Below are 20868 nucleotides of genomic sequence, written 5' to 3' on the forward strand. Positions count from 1 at the left end.
AATATATGCAAATCACATATGTGAAAAATGTTTAAAATCCAGAATATCTGAAGAACTCTTTCAACTCAGAAACAAAAACAAAGCAACCAGATTTAAAAAATAAGCAAAGGACTTGAACAGATATATCTCCAAAGAAGATATACCAATGGCCAACAAGCACATGAAAAGATTCTCAATATCACTAATCATTAGGGAAAGGCAAATCAGACCATGAAATATCACCACACACATATTGGGATGACCATTATTAAAAAAAAAAAAAAGAAAAGAACGAGTGTCGGTGAAGATGTGGAAAAACTGGAACCATTGTGCACCACTGATGGGAATGCAAAATGGTATAGCTTCTCTAAAACAGTATGGTGCTTCCTCAAAAAAATTGAAAATTGAATTACAATATGATCTAGAAATTCTACTTCTGGGTATAAACTCCAAAAACTTGAAATCAGAGTCTCAGAGAGATGTCTGTCCACTTATGTTCACAGCAGCATTATTTACAAGAGTTAAAAGCTGGAAGAACCCAACTGTTCATCTACAGATGAATGGATAAACAAAATGTGGTATATACATGCAATGGATTATTATCCTGTCTGCCTTAAAATGGAAGGAAGTTCTGACACATTCTACAACGTAGATGAACCTGAGGATATTGTACTAAGTGAAATAAGCCAGTCACAAAAAAATACCCCCAATACTATATGATTCCACTTCCATGAGATACCTACAATAGTCAAGTTCAGACTTGACTGAAAGAATGGTGGTTGACAGGGGCTTATGGGCTGGAAGGGTTGGAAGACTGTTAATTAATGAGTAAACAGTTTCAGTTGTATAAGATGAAAAGAATTCTGGAGATTTATTCACATTGCACAACAATGTGAAAATTTTGAACTTCAGAACAGTTAAGATGGTAAATTTTATGTTATTCTTATTTTACCACAATTTTTAAAAATGGCAGAAGATTTGAACAGGTATTTTAAGAAGCAGGTTGTCTAAATGGTCAATAAGCATATGAAAAGGTGTCAGCACCATTACCCATTAGGGAAATATAAATTAAATCTACCACTCACTCACCAGAATGACTACCATGAAACAAATGAAATGATGCCAAATGTTGGCAAGGATGTGGAGCAACTGGAACCCTCTTGCACATTGCTGGTGGGAAGGTAAATAGACACAACCATCTGGACAACTGACTGGCAAAAGCTTCCAAGCCAAACACACATCCACCCAATGACCCCCAAATTCCAATCCTAAGAAGATATTTCACATAAGTGCATACCTCTGTTTGCCATAAAACATAAACAAGAATGTTCACAGTAGTTTTACCCATTAATAGCAAAAACAGAAAGAAACCTAAATGCCAGCAATGAATAGAACAGATAAATTACAGTATATTCATGCAGGAATTATTACATAGTAATAAACAAGAACAAAGTACTGCTATAGGAAAAATATGAATGGATCTCACAGATATAATAATAAGCAAGGCATTCAGACACAATAGATGATATACTGTATAATCCCACTTAACTGAAGTTTAAGAACAGGCAAGTCTAATTTTATGGCATTAGAAACTAGAATAGAGGTTAGCTCTGGTGGGGCAGGTGGATATTAACTAGGAAGGGAAATGCAGGAGATTTCTGGGGTAATAGAAATGCTCTATATATTGATCTGCTTACAAATATATTACAGAGATGTATGTATACAAAAACTCTTTGTGTTGTATATTTATGATATATGCACATAACTGTTTGTGTGTCATGCCTCAACTTAAAAAAAAGACATGGACTTTGCAGTTGAAAGATACAAAGCCTTTTAAGAGACACAAACAAAACCAGGTGATAAGATGTGGTAGATGCCGTGATGGTAACAGGTTCTGAGTACAGGTTAGTGGGAAAGAGAGGGATCATGAGGGTAGGCTATAGAGAAAGTACACTGGGCTCTGAAGGACAAAGGGGTTTCAACAAGCACAAAAGGAGACTAGTGTGAGCAAAGGCAGGATGATGCTAGGTAAACCCGGTGTGTGTGAGGTGGTGGGCAGTCTAGCATTAGAGGACCAGGTGTGCAGTGCACAGTGGTGAAAGAAGCAACCAGGAACATGAATCAAATCAGACTTCTGACATGTTTTATATCAAGTGTTCCCCACCAATGGTTGTTGAATGAATGAATGAACCTTTCCACAGTCATTACACATCTGAGTCGCAGAACAGGTGTGTTTGCATGGCAGCAAGTACTGATGAGATGCAGTGCTAGTGTGGTTGTGGAGTCCATTTCTTTTAAGATTATTAATTTCCCCGAAGTATGATGTCTCCCAGGCCCCAGAATTCAAAACCAGCCTCACTCAGTTATGGGACGAGTCTCTGCTATGAAACCTGAGTAACTTTCTATATGTACTCTCTCCCCAGATTCCTCCAACCATCTCACCATTTTTTATATTTACATATTGGTTGCCCCAGCAGTTTCCTTTAACATCTTCAAATAATAGACTTAAATTGATGCTTCCTTGTCCGTCAACTTTAGACAGTATCTATCCACTTTCTGTTATGAACAATGAAGAAATGTGTGTACACACTCTTCTTTCCACCTCCTTTTCTCCAACCATCTTTGAATTTTTGGTAGTTATATGCTCTTACATTTCCAAGTTGTGTAACACTTAAATTTCTTCTATATTATAATTAAGTCTAGTCTATAGACTTAGGCCAGTTCTAAAAAATTGAAGTTAATCAACAATATGATTGTAAAGATCTCACTCCCTGGGGGACCACTTAGTATGAAAGGACTTGAGAAAAAAAAAAAAAAACCTAATTCCACATAAGGGAAACCTCATCACAAGAGAAGTCTACCATAAGTAAAGATCCAATGCATCTACCTCTAAAGAATTTATGGCTTCCTTCACTTCTTAAATCCCATGTCGTCACCTTTTGGGATTCCAATTCTGATTGAGAGAAATAATCCTGGGAGGTTTTCATTATTGTTGCTGGGTTTTTTCCCTAGCGAAATGTAGATGATTGAGTAATAAACTCTCTGAGCTCTTACACATAAAAAAATCTTTATTTTGATTTCAAAGTTTGAAAGGATAGAATTTTAATTCAAAATCAACGTCCTCCACAGTTTTGAGAGCACTGCTCCACTGTCCTTAGGCATTTTGTTTTACTGATGAGAAATGCTGATGTAAGATTTTATTCTTTCTGGAAGCTTTTTGTTTTTTACCGTTGATATTCTGACATTTCAGCAAGATGGGTCTAAATGTTCTTTTTCACTAATTCCTATCATGAATTCAGTATGCTGTTTGAATTTTAAAATCTCTGTTTCTTCAACTAAGGAAATTTCTCTTGTTACTTCTTTGACTATTCTAACCCTCCCTCTGCCATTGTCTGTGGTCTCTGCTTCTATATCTTCTACTTGGTGGATTCTGAACCTCCCAGATCTGACCTCTATGGATCTGAAATTTTTCTCCTCGTTTTGCTCTACCTTCTTGGATATCAGTTCTAACTTCTAGATCACCAACTTGGTCTTCATCCATACCAATTACATCATTCATTTCACCCACTGAATTTTTTTCAGGAGTTATATTTTAAGTTTTCAGTAATTATTTCCTTTACTCTGATTACTCCATCTTTATAGCAACTGAATCCTTTCTAGTAAATGAAATAATCTCAATTATTGCCAAGGATACTAATGATTATTGTCTTTAGAGTTCTTTTATAATTGAACTATCCATTTCTTTTGGAGTGAGCTCTTCTTTTTTCTTTTTCCCCCATTTTAGGCCTTCTCTTTCTGCTATTGGTTTTCTTCTAATGTTCACTGATCCTAGTTGTGAATGTAAGACTACATTGTGAATTAGTATATGTACTAGGATACAGGTTCCAGCTCCTACGATAAGGACACAACTGTAAGAGGGGCTTAGACAAGAAAGGGATTTGCTTCTGTCCTATGTAAGTCTGAGTGTAAGTGGCCATGGGCTGGTATGGTGACTTAACAGTGTGGGTATCTTCCATCTCACTCTTCTGCCATCCACAACATTTGGCTTTCATCTTCCAGCATTGTGTCCACACTCTGGTCAGCAGGAAAGGGAAAAGGGATGGCAAGACTGGAAATCATACATGTTATTTCAGGTCACACTGGCTATGGGGCGGCACCTCACTGCTAGAGAGCCTTGGCAACATAGTCTCTAGCTGGATGGCCATGTGCCCTGATCAAATGCCTATCACTACAGAAGAAGAGGAAGAGGATATTGATGAAATAATTAACTGGATAGGGCTTCCTGTGAAGTTTCTGGTCTCTTTTTCTGACAGGTTTGTCCTTAAATGCGAAGGTGAAATCATGAACCCATCCTACTGAGGGAAAGGGTTCTATGTAAGAGGGTGGAGGATTATGATGGCAAGTCTTCCTGGAAGGACTGTGAGGAGGAAGCCAGCCAGGGAGCTCCAGCAGTCACTGAAAGAAGGGCTTTCCTCTGCAGTGGGCATGGTGGTAGACATCACTGGAGGCAGGCTGCCCAAGTGCCCTGCATGATCCCTGCCCTTCACACTGGTTTAACAGGGAGTCTGGATTCTCTCAGCTGGTTCTCAGACCTTGAGCCCATCACTTTCCTTAGGGAATATTTCTTAGGCTTGGCCTGGCACTGGTCTCCATATGTAGAATGTGAGAGGGGTTCGGTTGTACCTACTCTTCTTTAAGGAACACTGCAACCAAGGCAGCCATTCCTATTCTTTGTTTGGTTGGCTTTTGGTTTGAACAGTGCTTGGGTTTTCTGGAGTAAAAAATCTCCGAGGCCTCTGGGGTCCTGTTTGTAGTATTTTCTGCTCTGATTTCCCTGCCTATGCAATCTTATGGGTTTCCTATCTTCCTAAGACCTATCAACATTTTGGTCCATAGGTGGCATTCTGTCTTGTTTTCTAATATTACGATGTCATCTTTTCAAAAAAGGTTTTATCTTGTGACAATTCTAGGATATGGAACTGGACACTTGTGTGCCAGTGATTAGGAAATCATGCATTGTGGTTCACTGGCAGAGAGGCCGATGCTCTTTCCAGGATCCTGATGCATCAGAAGGAAGACGAGTCCTTTCAGCTGAGGGCCATTAGCTTAGAACCCCATGGAGTCCACCTCCATGGAGAGTGCCCTTGATGGTCCCAACACTGAGGCAGCAAGCCCATACAGTTCCATGAAGGGCAGGAACAGCTCGTCCTGCTTGCCTGGGCAGCCTGTGGTTCAGGCAATAGTCAGTGGCTGGACTGCCCAAGAGGTCTGCAAGCCACTGTCTGGTCACATGACATGCTGCTTCTGTCCTCTTTCAGTTTCTGGAAAGAGACTGAGCAGGAAGGAATTCTGCCAGCAGATGGACAACCTTTGGACTAGAACTGTGACTCCCCTGGGTCTGCAACCTGCTAGCCCACCCTGCAGATTTTGGATTTCCCAAGCTTCCATAATTGAGTGAGCCAATTCCTTAAAATAAATCTCTTTCTGTCTCTCTAAATATATGTACTGACATCCTGTTGGTTCTGCTTCTCTGGAGAGCCCCGACTGCACACCACCCCAGACATCAAGCTTTTTGGTGTCCCTTTAACATTCAGTCAAATACCCTGTGCATCTCACACTGTATTGTAGCTTGTTTCTAGACTTTTCTCCTCCAAAGACACAGGCTTCTTTTAGACCAAAGAGCCTCTCTCATTCACCTCTCTCATTCACCTGAGCACCCAGCAAAGTGGCAGACACACTAATAAATGGTGTTTAATAACTAAAGCTTGTCCACAGGTAGGTGAACGACTGAGAATGAGAGAGGACTAAAGCAGGTGGCCTAGGGGAATCCCACTGGGTAGAGGGGATCAGGTCAAACTCTTGAAAGGGACCTTGTAAGACGGACCAGAGGACAAGGTAACTAGCTCCTGAAAACCAGGCTCATAGAACCCATCAGAAATATAGGTCAACAAAGGGCTGATCAATCTAGGAGAAGACCCCAAGGGTCAGCCTATAACCAGTCCCAGCCCAGGTGCCTGGTCGAATCCAGTATCTCCTGAATCCTGACCACAGTTTCTTTTCAGGAATTCTCACTTTGGGTCTTCCTTTCTTGATGACACCTAAGCGCCAGAAACACTTGGGGAATGCGCTGTTTGTGACCTCCAAGAGAGAAGATCTCTACGTTTTCTGACTTGTTGCCTGTTCCCCAAATCTCTCTAGTCTTCATCAAGCAAGAAGATGTTGCCCAGTCTAATTTTTCTGAGGCTGAATTTAAAAAAAAAAAAAAAAAAGCTGATTGCAATTCACACATCCTTTTCCTCATCCAAACCAAAAGCAGAACAGGTGATTTTTAAAAATTCTACCCTGGCAGAAGGCATGACTTGGGGGCACAGGGCAGGAGGTGGACCTTCCCAGAGCTCCAAGCACAGGTCTCTGGTTGCCCAAGGCACTGTGAACAAATAAGAGAGCGAACAGACCAGTGTTAAATAGAAAGGGTTATAACACACAGGTTCCTCCTTGCAGAACGAACTAGGACCAAGTGCCTTTAATTCAGGAAAAGGGAAAAGAGCCATAAGAAAAGATAAGCTATAGACTGACAAAGGGACTGGCACTGTGAAAAAGAGGAATCACATCTTGTGACAAGAGGACAAACTGAGAATCAGTTCTGGATAATTACAAGGAGGGGGGTGGGGCTGACATTACTGAGCTCCAGAACCAGGTGGGGTCTAGGGACGTGAAAAATGAATTCACCAGGGCCTAGAATCACCCACCTAGGTACCTCTCTCCAGAACCTGACGATGCCAGCCCCTGTCCCTGCCCTTCACCTTTGCATCTGAGAAGATGGGCAGAGACCAGGGAACCCTGGTGTCTTTTCCTTGGCCCAGAACCTCAGAAGACCCAATAGTGTTTCTTGTTTATCCTGCAGAAATGAGGCAGCCTCTGCCAGTTGCTGGCCAGCACCCATCTGGCAGGGTTCATGAAGCCTGGAGGTTCTGGGGTATCTAGAAGGGGATGCCGGGGTGGCCTGGGAAGGGAGAGGTGGAAGGCAGCCAGGAGTGCTGGGTGCTGAATCATGTTCCCTGAGCCCCAGCCCTGCTCACTCACCTGCAGGGACATTGTGCTCCCTTCCAAGAACTCCCGGCCCCTCTGACATAGGGCAATCCTCTTCAAACGGATTTCCCAATAAGTTTGGCCCAGATGAGTGATATCTCTTTCCCAAACAGGATCACACCTCTGCTCTTCCCCGCTCAGGGCATACACAACCCCTCTCTCCTGTGGTAACAACCGTGGCCCATTCTCGATTGCTTACCACCTGGCGTGGGGCTGGGCTTGAGCCAGTTTATACTGTGTCCCCTCACCAAGATAATGGTTTCACATGTCATGTCTTTAGCTACAGATTTTGGAAGCACAGGCTCTGTTTTCATCACTTGTATGTTCGCCATGCCCGCCCCATGGGAACTCGTGGGTGTTTGTGAATGAACAAATGAATGAATGAACAAGTGAGTGAAGTTATAATTGTGGGAAACCTTGATTAAGGAGCAGTTTACACAAGTTATCTTAATTCCTTTTTGGGGAAGGGGGGTATTTTCATCAATTTGTTAATGAATCAGATTTTCTAAAAGTTGAGTGTCGCTCTCGTAAACATAGCTTCTGCAACCTGCTCTATTAGACAGTGTCTAATAGAATTCACACACCATAAATGTCACCCTTTTAAATGTACAATAAAGTGGTTTTTAGTGTATTCAGAAGATTGTGCAACCATCATCACTATCTAATTCCAGAACATTTTCATCACTCCAAAAAGAAACCCCATACCCACTAGCAGTCAGTCACTTCACATTCCCTCCCCCCACCTCCTCCCCACCACTACACAGTCTCTGGCAACCATTAATTTATCTTTCTATCTCTATGAATTTGCCTATTCTGGGCATTTTATATAAATGGAATCATACAATCTTTGGTCTTTTGTGTCTGACTTCTTTCACTTAGCATAAAGTTTTTAGTAATTTGCTTTAAAAATATCAGTATTTCATGGTGTTTCTCATAGCCTCCTGAGCCCTGGGGGGTTCTAAGGCCATAATGCCTGGGGGACATGCAGGTAGAAGCCAGCGGGCATGAGCCATCAGGACAGCATGGGGCCTGGCAACAGATGAATGGGACCAGGAGGTGTGGGAATCAGATGGTAGTCACAGCAGGGGAAGTCTGGGGCAGGCAAAGAACAAGTGGTTAGGAACCAGTTGGGTATGGGGACCATACTCAGAATGTTCCTTGCAGGGGTTGAGGTAGGACTCCTGGAGGGCCCAAGGGAACAGCTTCCTGCAAACCTCATTCTCCAGTGGGGAAAGAACTGTGTCAAGCCACCAGTCCTGGGCCTGCTGTTCCAAGTTTGAAGGGAGAGCCCCATTTCTAAGATGGCCTCCAAGCTCAACAGGAGGTGTGGGCCCTCAGCACTTGCTGGTTCCAATTTTGGGGTGCGGAATGGACAGTGGTCCTCCTAACTGTATTATCACACTCTGTAACCCAGGCATCCTTTTAGCCAGGAGGACAACTCCTGGCAGGAAATCCCAGCAGGTAGAGTGGAGCCAAGAATGCTTTGGTCTTAAGTAGTTCGTCCATGAATTGATTAATTAGCTAATAGTTAATTCCCTTTCTGTGTGTTTGTTTACAGTTTTAACTTGCTTTATTCTGCAGAGCATCTGATGAGGTTTAAAAAAACAAAATAGGAGCACAAATTAAAAATCATATATCAGGGCGCCTGGGTGGCTCAGTGGGTTAAGCCGCTGCCTTCGGCTCAGGTCATGATCTCAGAGTCCTGGGATCGAGTCCCGCATTGGGCTCTATGCTCAGTAGGGAGTCTGCTTCCCTCTCTCTCTCTCTCTGCCTGCCTCTTTGTCTACTTGTGATCTCTCTCTGTCAAATAAATAAATAAAATCTTAAAAAAAAAATCATATATCAACCCAGGGGAAAGGGAAGACACAAGGTCTAGACGAGCGATAAGTAGAAAAGGTCCCACACAGTGGCTGTGTCTGGGCCCCAGGTTTGGGGTATAGCTTCCTGGAAGTAAGAGGAAAGAACAACACAGCTGCATATTCTCCATGTCCTGATGATAAACACACCAGGGGCTCTGAAAAAGCATAGCTCTTCTTGGCGTTAAGATCGGAAGGGAATTTGTCTCATGCTGTTTTCAACAGGGAGCCCTCCATGGAGTCATTCCTCTACTACGGCTTGGGCTCCCATGGGCCAGGACTGGGCTGGGCCCGCTGGCATCTAAGATGCCAGGGGGCCCCACCCTTTCCATCATTAGATTTGTTTGGGAAACACCATGTTATTTGGTGACCAGCATTTCAAGTTTTGCCTGAAACACATACCATCTGTTTGATTATTTATGTGATATTTTCATTTACACTGATGAATTTAATTTGTTAAAATATAGGCTCCACTGAGCAATAGGGATCAGAGGTATAACTCTAGGATTTTATTGAATTAAATAAATGACTATTAACGTAGGGAATTTTACCCATGTTCCCCTAAAATCACCTCATGTCCTACTAGTAGTTTGTGTCCTGCACTTGCGAAATAAGCCCCCACCCCTAACTCTCGATGCATTGGGGCACACTTTATGGACAGCAAAGCTCCCCCTCCCACCCTCCACCTGCCAGAGTGATGGGGATGGTCCATGCGCCAGCCCTGGGTTGGGGTCTCTCATCACACTCCACCAAGGGAAGGCCCTTGAATGGCACCCAAGTTAAAGCCTACAGCCTACATGTGATAGACAAAGATGCCGTGGCTCAGGGAGCAGAAGGGACTTGTCCCAAATCATAAGGCCAGTGACAATGTCCATGTCAGAAGCCTCCTAGTCTCACCGTTGCCACTGCTCCACATGGATCGGTGAACATTTATATAACTGAAGACTGGAACTCACTGAAGGAGGCTGGCTGTTGGACAGATGGGGTCTCAGCCAACTCCACAGCAAGCCCCATGAGGGCAGGAACCATGTCTCTTTTTTTTCAGTAGGGTAACTCCCACATGTGGCCCTCTGCCTGGCACATAGCAGGTGCTCAGAAAACACGAGGGAGCTGTTACTGCCAGGTTCAGGGTGATGACTACTTCTTGGAGGGAGGGAGGGCCCTGGGATGGTGCAGTGGCTTCCATCTGTATTTGCTGTTGTCTTTTTCAAGTGGGCTGCTAGATTTTCTGCTGTTGGTTGTATTATTTCCTATTTTATTGTCACTATTTGGTTGAAATTTTTTTAATTTAAATATATTTGTTAAATATAGGAATATATCTTTTTAAAAATTGTGTTAGTCACCATAAAGTACTTCATTAGGTTTTGATGTTGTGTTCCAGATTCATTGTTTGTGTATAACACCCCGCGCTCATTGTGCTAATACCATTTTAACAAGTACGACTTGAACTGAAGAAGAAGAAATGACACCCCACCTGGGGATCTCCTTGGTTTGTCATCTCTCCCTCCACTTCCAAAGCCTGGGGCACTTGGGGGTGAATCTGAGCATGACTGAGGTCAACCAAGGCAAAGGGTACATCTCAAACCTGGTCATGGTACACATTTCTCTGCATCTAGCTTTTCTCATGGACGATCTTTCTAGGTCAAAGGCCAACATTTTTGAGCAGTTAGTATATACCACGCACAGTTATAAGCACCTCACATGCATCAAGCCTATAGGGCAAGCACCATTATAATCCCTATTTTACCAAAAAGGAGACTGATGGTCACAGAGATCTCATGCCGGTTTGTAAGTAGTGGGATCCAGATTTGAACCCTGGCAATCTGTCTCTAGACCCTGTGTTTTTCTAATTTTTCTTTGCCACTGGAATTTTGTAATAAACATCCTCCGTACACATATCTTTAAAGACTGGTGCTATTGTTCTGTAGGCCAGGTTCCCAGAAACAGGACCATGGGTCAAAGGGTATGTGTGTTTTGCATGGGAACATCTAGGGGATCTATTGTTTGCAACATCTTCCTAAGAAATAAGCCATGTGATTTTTACTCACTGGTTTTAATTCTGTCCTGAAGACACACCACCTCTGACCACCCCCCTCCCCTCTCCAGGACAATCCCTTGGATGACTGAGGACAATCTTCTCTTCTCTAGTTTCCTCAAATGTTCCTCTGATAATGGGGTTACATGTGCCCTGGGGCTGATCCCTCTGGGGTGAGCTCCTCCCCAGTGAAAGGCACAAGAGAGAGGGACAGAATCTTTTCTGATGTCAATGGCACAGTAGGAGGGATCCAAGCAGGTAGTGTGCTCAGTCCTCCTCTTCAGCTCCCCCCAAACCACTCACAGGCCTTCCTGAGAAAAAGACCCACCAACCACATAAGAAAATGGAGCTCATTCTTCAATTAGGGAAAATGCCAATGACTTTGGAGCTGGACAGACCTTCAAGTGTCTTCAAGCTCAATGTCTTATTTTACAAACGAGCTATGGAGGGCAATGACCAGCCCAGGTTCATGCGTGGGGTGCGGGAGCCGGGAGCCGGGTCACTGGGGGGTGCTTGGCTCTAGCTCCCTTTGCCTGCTGGTCCCTAGGAACCGTTTTACTAGAAAGGCACAGTGTAAATATTTTGCTAAGGAGCCAAGAGAGGAAACTTACCCAGGCTGAGCGGCCCTGTGCTGGGCTTTGGCCATGGACACAATGCTCAATGAGGGCCATTATCTAGGAAGGGAGGGCTGTTTGTTCTGCTTCGGGACAGTGCCAGAGCCCGGAGCCACCAGGCTTGCCACTCTGGCTGCCACACAGAAGAGTCCCCTTGCACTCAGCAGACTCTGTGGTTATGCAATGCTGGGCCAGAAGGTTAACTCTCCCCAGACGGGAACCAAGGCTTGCTCCTTCCTGCCGGAGCGTGTCCATTTAAAAACGCTCAAAATTCAGGGCCTCCATCTTGGCAAAAAAAAAAAAAAAAGAAGGAAAAAAAAAAAAAAAAAAAAAGCTCAGGCCCTGAAATGGCTGGTTTATTCCAAAGGGTGTAGTGAGTCCATCCAGCACCTTTCTACCAAGGCCCTGGGCCACAGCCACGGTGACTGCCCACCAGGGCTTAGGCATCGTGCGTGGGCCTCTCAGCCCTGCTTCCCAGGAGTCAGTGCTCCTGCCATTCTCAGATTCTCAGACCTGGTGTGCTTTTCTTGCCCCTCCCCTGCCTCTGTCAGTGGTGCTGGTCAAGCACCCCTCTTAGTTAAGCACAAGTGCTACCCCAAGTTCAAAAACTTGCACCCCAAGCACCCCAGCCCTCAATCCTGGAGCTCAAGGAGGGGGTTTCCCAAACTAAAGATATCTTGGATGTTATCTCTACAACTGCTCCATTTTCTAGACGAGCAAACTGAGGCTGGGGGGGTGGGTGGTGGTTAACTAGCCTGAGCCCGTGTGACCATCATCAAGGCTCTTGTCCCCTGGACTCTCTCACACTTCACATCCCAGACACTTCCCAGAATCTGACCACTTCCCACCGCCTCCACAGCCGCCAGCCTGGTCGGTGACACAGTCACCTCCTGGTGACGACATCAGCCTCCCAGTTGGTCTGCCTCCGGTCCTACCCCGTCTCCTGCAGCACAGCTTCCACACACAGCCAGGGTGGGCCTTTTAGAACATTCAACAGACCTCCAAGGGCTTCTTAATTACCTGCCCCAACCCCTTCCATCCCAGTTCCAGCCTCCTCTCCTCCTAGGCCTCCTCCCCCACCCCTCCAGCTCCACTGGCCCCCTGGGGGTCCCCCCCAACATGATCTCACCATGGTCTCTACACTCTTCCCCAAAGAGCACAGCACTCACTCCCTTACCCCTGAGGTCTTTGCTCCAATGCCACCCTCCGAGGCCAACTATGACCACCTGGTTCCTTTTCTTTCCTGGCTCGCCTTGCCACACATTAGGTACTTTACATAAGTATAAGATAACACTGTCTATTTATTTTACAGATAATATGAAATATACAGTATGTGATAAGGGGCAAAATGGCCATCTATTTCCCCGACTACTGTGGAACTCCAAGAGGTAGGAATCTGCATCTTGGTGCCTAGAACGGTATGTGGCAATTTCTGTTTAGGCTTGGCTGATTTTAAGGAGGCTCCATCTCTGAAGATGGGTGACGGTGATGGCGGTCCTCATGTCACCGCACCAGAGCCCATGTGAGTTCAGAGTTGGGGGAGGAGACGAGCTTGGTGGCACAGGCAGATTACTGAAAGGAGAGGCTCTGAAGGCTCCAGGGAGGCTAGCTGAGAAGCTCTATGTTTAAGACCTGATGGGGGGACGCCAGACCCGGGCATCAGTGCCTCCTCAGCCCTGTCCAGCCGATTCCCAGAGGCACCCACAGAGAGATGCCCCTGAGGCATGGCCGCCCCACCCCACTCTCAGGTACCCTGAATCTCCAAGCCCCAAAACCTCTCTGTCACTTTAAAAGCCCTCAAGTGGGAGACTCCTAGTCCCCACTGGGTCTGGGGGCCTCTGCTGAGCCCCTCTGCACAGAGTTCTATTCCCCGGGAGGGGTGGCGGGGAAGAGCCACTGAGTGGATAAAGAGAAAGACCAAAAGGAAGGGGGAGGAGCTAAGACAGACCCAGGAGAGGAGACGAAGGCTTGGAGCCTCAGAACGATCCCAAGAAAGCCTGCCAGCCAGAACCCCAGCAGAGACAGAATGGCTTGTCCTGACAGGTGGGACAGGCGGTTCCAGTTCCTACTTGCTCTCCCACACCTGCAGCTATGCTGGTCGGAAGCACAAATCTCTGGCAAACAGAAACTCGTGATTTCGGTTTTATTTTGATTGACATTTTTATTTACCCATGGCACCATTTCTTTGAGGTTAGTTGGTTTTATTCTAAAGAGGGGCCCAGACCATGTTCCCAGGGGACTGGCTGGGGACACCTCTCTGCTCAGCCCCCCCCCCCCCCATCCTGTCTCTGCTCTCTGCACACCTGTCGGGCTCTCTCACTGGAAGAGTGCCTCCCTCTGGCTCTGGTCCTTAATCCCTGTGTGTCTCTCTTGCATTTTTCATCCTGGCTGATTAGCAGCTTCCCCAGCTGCACACATCACCTGGCCTGCCTTGGAGTGCCTCAGGCCTGTGTCTCAAGTGGCAATAGTTCGGCTTGGACAACTCGCTGACCTCTCCCTCTGGGAGAGCCATTCTCTTCCACTTCCAGGTTTGCAGGCTCAGAAGCACCCCACAACCCCACTCTCCTGCCCCCCACCGCAGATTCATCCATCTGACCCACTCATTCCCTCCCTGGTTCAACACTCACTAACCAAGCGCCCTGAAGGCTGTGCTGGGGTCTGGGGACATTCACCATACCTGTCCTTCCTCCCACTGTGGACCCTCTTGGACCACCCCAGGCCCTGAAATCGTGAGAGGAAGCCTAGTCCGAGTTGGCCAGTCCCATGTCTGCAAGTAAGTCACAGAGTGATTTTGGGGAAGTCACTTGCCATGGCTGAGCCTTAGTGTCCTTCTCTACTCTTGGGAAAGATGATTCTTTCCTGCTTCTCCTCTTCCTGGCCTGGCAGGGACACCCACAGGGGATGTCCATCTAAAGAATGCTTCTGATCATTGTCTTCAAGCATACTGCAGCTTTGCTCCTCCTACAGACCGTGGCTTTGACCCCCTTCAACCTCCCAGCTTCCTGAGATTGGACCATAGAATTTGCATTTTAGAGAAACACCCCTGGTGATACCATTGTAGGGGGATGGTTTGTGAACCGCACTTGGAGAAATTCTGGCTCATGAGATAAAGTTCAAATTCCCCGTCCATCTCCCCAGTCCCGGAGCAGACCCCACCCTGCTTTCCAGGCACTGGTCCCAGTCTCTCGCAGGAAGGCCCTCTGTGGTCACCGGGCCAAGTCATCCGCTCACCAGCCTGAACCCAAAACTCTTCTCTTGCCACTTCCCCAGCATGGAAAGACTTCCTGAGCTCTCTCTCTGAAAGTCCCTTTCCCACCCTGCGAGGCCCAACTTAAAATGACTTCTTCTTCCTCCATAAAGGTCAGAAACACCTTATTGTGGGTACCCCAGCGGGCACATTCCCTGCCACTTCCCTCCTGGGTTGCTGATGGGCTTCTCAGCAGATCCCATCTGAGCTTTCTGTCCAGATTGTAGGCTCCCTGAGGGCAGCTGTTCATCTTACAGATCTTTGAGTTCAACAACAATGCTTACCGAGCATCTCTGAACACGTAAACACACCCCAGGGGCACACAAAGGAGGAGGGGTGAAATTCCTGCACGAGGGGTGCCCCCTGTAAAGCAAAGATAGAGGGTACTTGCATACTTGCCCGGAGTAGAAATACAGAGCAGGTCCCACAGGGTCCCACAGGGTCCTTGAGCAAAGGTTCCTAATGTCACAGGGGAGGTGACGAGGGGGAAGAGAAAGAGAATCCAGAAGGAAGGAACTCGGGGTAAAGGATTAAAGTGTGAGAAGTCCCTTCTGCACTGCCATGGGGGAGGAGGAGGAGGGAGAGAGATGGAGACGGGAATGGGTTGGGAGCCCCAGAGCCCCGAGGAGAGGAGCGGAGCCTGGCTCATCCTGTAGGTCAGGGGTAGGCGGATCCAGCCTGCTGCTAGTTCCTGAACATCAAGTTTCACGGCCACGCCCATCCCTCTACACACTGCCCATGGCTGCTTGCACGCAGCGCAGCGCAGTAGAGAGAAGCAAGTGCAAGAGAGATTGCCCGGTTCGCAGAGCTTAAAATAGTTACTATCTGGCCATTTCGAAAAAAAGTGTTGCTGCTCCCTGCCACGCGTGAGGGAAGGGACCGCTGGATTTTAAGCATGGTCAGATTTTTATCTTCCTATGCCTCTGGGACAATGTAAGGATGGGCTAGAGTAGACAAGCTGGCAGGAAAGGAAGGCGGTTGAGAGGTTAGTGTAACTCTCCAGGTGGGGGGCAGCTATGACATCACTGCTGTTGTTTATCAAGAGATTGATTAAGAGTCGCATGTATCTGCACTGGGCTAAGCCCTTTATACATATTCCCTCGTCCTCCCTGCATAGCAACTGCCGGTAGCGCTGTTCTCGTCTCACAGATAAGGCACAGAGAAGTGGAACAACTTGCCCAAGGTCACACAGCTGGTAGGCAGCAGAGCCAGAAAGCAAACCCAGTGCCAAGCTCAAGGGGGCTGTCAGTTCCAAGCTCAAGGTCTTCAGGGTCAAGCATGTTTTGCTGGCTGACAGATCCCTTCGAGTTTCCCTGAGAATTCACAGAACACAAGCTGTCTATGGGAGAAAATCTTCCCTGAGTCGAGTCAGGCAGGAAGTGGGAGGCAGGAGTGTGGCTATTTTGGAAAAGCGACACGAAAAACCACGAAACTTCCTACCTGTCCCGTTTTGCTCCCATCTGTCCTCGGAAACAAGGCTGCCCCTCTCTCAGATAAAAAGGTGTTTCTCCCCACACGGTGGCTCTGCCACTGGCGGTGGGAGAGAGCCCTAAGCTTAGCACACGTTCGCTATTTTTAAAGGACTATATAAACAAACAGGGCTATGTAAATAAGAAAAAAAATGAGGTCATCCTTTTAAAATCTAAAAATGTTCTTTTTCGATGGGGTGAGCAGCAAAACCTCAGAAAGAACTGGTGGTTTTTTATCCCTGAAAGGCCTTCTCTAGCCCACAGTCTCCCAAAGACACCAGGCCGGCCCCTCCCTTCCCGGCACCCACCAGGGAAGGCAGGCGGCCTGGGAGCAGGGACTCCTGGGTTATATTCCTAACTCTGCCGGCTTTGCCTCGAATGCCCAAAGCTACGGCCCAACTGGAGCTGCCACCTCCCTGGGACACTGGTCCCCATCTAGGTCATGCACAAGACCCTCCTCCCACACAAACGTGCTTGGCATTGCTGCCCGCTCTGCTGTCCCACTCCCTTTCCCCCGGCCCACACCTGGATCAGGTGGCTGCAGGGGTCTCTGCCTGCTCCTTAGAAGCCATTCGTGTCCTCCCTCCATATCCCCTAGCCTTACGCCTTGGCTTTCTCTGCACATAATCTACTCTCCCCACCTTCCTCCAGACCTCTTCTCCCAAGCCAAAGGCTAGAAGTCATGAGGGCAGCCTTGGGCTTGTGTTTAGGTCATCAACAATCATTAGGAGACACCCCCATTTCAGCAGGAGCCCAGGAGGCTTCACTGTTTCCCAGGAACTTCTTCCAGCACTGAGCTGTGCCCCTCACCTGCCCCATGACCCTCTCCTGCCATCCACAGCATGACCCCACCCCCACCTTCCATGCCTTCCTCCTCTGCCTCTCAGCCCCAGCACCCTTGGCTCTGAGAGCACAGAAATGAGAACCACCAGTATTTGAAGAAGGGGTGCCTTTCTTTTTTTTTTTTTTTTTTTTTTTTAAAGATTTTATTTATTTATTTGACAGAGACCACAAGTAGCAGAGAGAGAGAGAGAGAGAGAGAGAGAAGCAGGCTGAGCAGAGAGCCCGATGCGGGACTCGATCCCAGGACCCTGAGATCATGACCTGAGCTGAAGGCAGCGGCTTAACCCACTGAGCCACCCAGGCGCCCTAAAAGATTTTATTTATTTGACAGATAGGGATCACAAGTAGGCAGAGAGGTAGGCAGAGAGAGAGAGGAGGAGGAAGGCTCCCTGCCGAGAAGAGAGCCGGCATGGGGCTCGATCCCAGGACCCTGGGCTCAGGACCCGAACTGAAAGCAGAGGCTTTAACCCACTCAGCCACCCAGGTGCCCCAAAGAAGGGGTGCCTTTCAAATTGTGTTCCACAAGCTGTTTCAGAAGTTCTTCAAATGTCACTCGAGAATTTTATTCCAGAACTACAGCATGACTCTTCCTACCTAAAACTGTCATGAAAAATGGACCGGCACAGTCAGATGTGTTCTATAGCCTATCGCAGGAACACACCAAGTACAAACAGGGGTGGCCGGCTGAACTTGGTTTGTGCAGAACTCAGACAAAAGCCTGGGTAGGTCTTGAACTTCGGTGTTAAAACATGTCTTCAACTAAAGACTGGAGCTCTTTTCTGGGCATCTTTATGTGGCTGTTTCTTAAATTCGGGACTAAACACGCTTACATAAAACCACACAAACAAGTACACTCTAAAACTTTCCATGATATGAGATTACGGTATGTGGATGATCACAGAAATGTCATCACTGATTGTGGGCTTCCTGTCTGAGTGTTGTAATAAGGAAGGATTCAAGCAGTTTGCTTGATATGGTCAGTGATGCAAACCAGAATTCCCTCTTGCTCCTTCCCCAATGTCCATATGGCATGGAACTGACGATCATCTCGAGCTTAAGCTAAGCTGTTAGAAGTCTGGAACCCTTCATATCACCATATAGATAGGATCGAGAATTTTCTTTATGCTGCGCAACCAAGCCAAACAAAACAAAAGTAAAAAAGCAATGTTAGATGTTATAGTTGGAAAGGGATTGAATGATTATCTAGAATAGAGGCCAGAAAAATTCTATAGAGTACCAAATAGTAAATATCTTTGACTTTGTGGGAGAGGGAGTCTGTCGCAATTACTTAGCTCTGCTATTAGAGCAAAAGAGCAGCCATAAACAATGTGGAAATAAATGGCATGACTGTGTCCCAATACAATTTTATTTACAAAACTCAGGCAACAGCTAGGATTAAGGCCACGGGCAGGAGTTTGCCAATTCCTGCTCTAGACCCCAAGCTGTCAGTGCATTTACTGACCATTTTCATTATAAATAGATGCCAAAATTTTGAATTTAAATGATATATGTACATTAATAAACAACTACCTGCATCTGTTTTATTATTGGCATTCTGTGGAGGATTTGACTTTGAACAATGGCTTCTAAGACCCTAGGAGTTGGCAAACTACTAGCAGAGAGCTTAGCTGCTGAGAACATGCTTTACTGCCTGTCAGATCAGGTTCATGTTGACCGATTCAGAAATCAGGTGTAGTCTGGAGAGAGCCCCTGGCCAGCTCCCTCCACATCTCCCTGCCCTCGGATAATCTCAAGCATAGCCATTCCCAAGCTCACACGTGTGAATGGGCCTCCCCTGCACAGGGGGGGTCCGCAATGCCCCCGGAGGCTCCTAACGGCCCAGGCCTGAGCCCTCCACCAGCCTCAGACGGCAGCTGTTCCAACCCCCTCTGTGGTGGCTGGGGGAGGCTGGGCCAGCCATGGGGCCATGAGGACCTGAACGCTCTGGAAGCCCCCAGTCAGCACCCCCATTAATCCCGGAGGCTTTTATTCCACAGGGAGAGCACAGGAAGGGGCGGGGCCTAGATTTCTTGCTGGAACTGACAGCTTATTTCCCTCTAGACCAGTCCCATCTTTTAGCCATTCTTCTACACAGCTGGCACAGCCCACATGGACCAAAAAAAGAATTTAACAGTGAAGTAGGGGAGGGCAAATACCAGGTTTGGGGAGGATCACCCCCCACACCCTCCCCTTCCCCTGTACTACCCTAGATGGTCTTCCCATATCTCTTTTTGCATCCTCAGAGGTTTCGGCCTCCAGCCAGGTTCAACTGTTTCCTGCACACCTAGCTAAATAAACCCAGTGCCCGGAGAACCACAACGGCTGTGACATATGCAGAAGGAAACAACTGCTAAGCTGAGGCATGAGATGTCCCAAGGAAGGGGACCCATTCCTTATGGTGTTACTGGTTCCTATTAAAATGTAGCTATCCTGGAGAAGGGTCATTCTTGAAGCTGTTACTGCTTCTCTTCAGGAAGCGTCTTGGTGGAGAAGACAGTGCTGAGTCTTCTGCAGCCTGAGGCTCTGATCCTTCTCTAGGTGTGACTATCTTTAAACTACTGAACCTCTCCGTGCTCGGTTTCCTTATCTCTACGAAAAGGGTGGCAGAACCAAGACTCACTTGGGTCTGAGCGGTACTCAGGCTCATCTATAAAATGCCGGACCTCATGTACAGTGCTGGAGGCTGTTCTTTGCTCTGACTCTTGAGGACCAGATGGCAGAGCTTGGCGGATCTGTCACAGAGCAGCCGCCACAAGGGCAGAGAGGTGGCCGACCCACCTGCCTGAGTCAAAAGGGCTGCCTCCCATCTGGGGAGCCCTTGCTATGTGTCCAGCTGCATTCTATGGCCTCCCCTCTATCTGCACCACAACGTGGTGGGTAATGGACATCACTTTCTCATTTTACAAGCAAGAAAGTTGAGGCCAGGTGACCAAGAAACTTGCCTTCTAAATAGTAAATCCTCACAAAACCAGTAAGTGCCAGAGTTGGGATTTGAACTCAGGAAGATCCAGAGCCTCCACTAACAGGTACCACATTAAACCTCTCCTCTCAGAGGGAGGTACAGATGCTCCATCCTTCTTCCTCAGAGACCAGGGGGGTGATTCCTCCATCTCCACTGAAAAGCCCTGGTCGCAGCCCAGGTCTAGGGGACCCACATGGTGCATCTGAGCTGTGGGCAGAGCCCTGGGCCCACAGGTTGGCTGAGTTACAGTGATGCTATCTTTGAGGGCTGCCTGAGGCTCTGTCCTCTCTGCAAGCGAGAGAGCACTTGGAGGAAGGAGATGATGCAGTGTTCACTGCACCCAGCCTGCTAAGTCCCCCTGGGACTCCTAGCTCAGCCCAAAGACCCAAATACAGGGTGAGCATCACCAGAGTTCCAAGAAGGAGGCCCCAGAGCCCCTAAACATTGGCTGTATCTGAATCCACATACAGATTTTGTAGCCCTAAGCCCAAGAGTCTGATTCAGAGAAGATGGGTAGGCCAGGGAGTCTACCTTTTTTTTTTTTTTTTTTAAAGCCAGGCACCCCCTTCAACCTACTTAAGTGATTCCAATATACTCCAAAGCCAGACAAAACATCCAAAGACATAGTCCCAGCCCAAAGACCTCGAACCCTACACACCTAACCTGAACCACCACCTGAACCTAACTTGGGACCACAACATAGAGCTGAAGAGCTAACCACATAGTCACAAGGGCCCCTCCCCAGGCGAATTCAGTCAGCATCTCTGAAGGTGG

At 47.1% G+C, this 20868-nt stretch overlaps 1 protein-coding gene across 5 annotated transcripts in view; it reads right to left on the reverse strand.

The window, feature by feature from the left end:
- The window catches only part of HIVEP3 (HIVEP zinc finger 3), a 456280-nt gene that overhangs the window by 69860 nt on the left and 365552 nt on the right, over nucleotides 1-20868 (reverse strand). The window lies entirely within an intron of this gene.

This window comes from Mustela lutreola, chromosome 10 (genome assembly GCF_030435805.1).
Source record: "Mustela lutreola isolate mMusLut2 chromosome 10, mMusLut2.pri, whole genome shotgun sequence".
NCBI classification, from domain to species: domain Eukaryota; kingdom Metazoa; phylum Chordata; class Mammalia; order Carnivora; family Mustelidae; genus Mustela; species Mustela lutreola.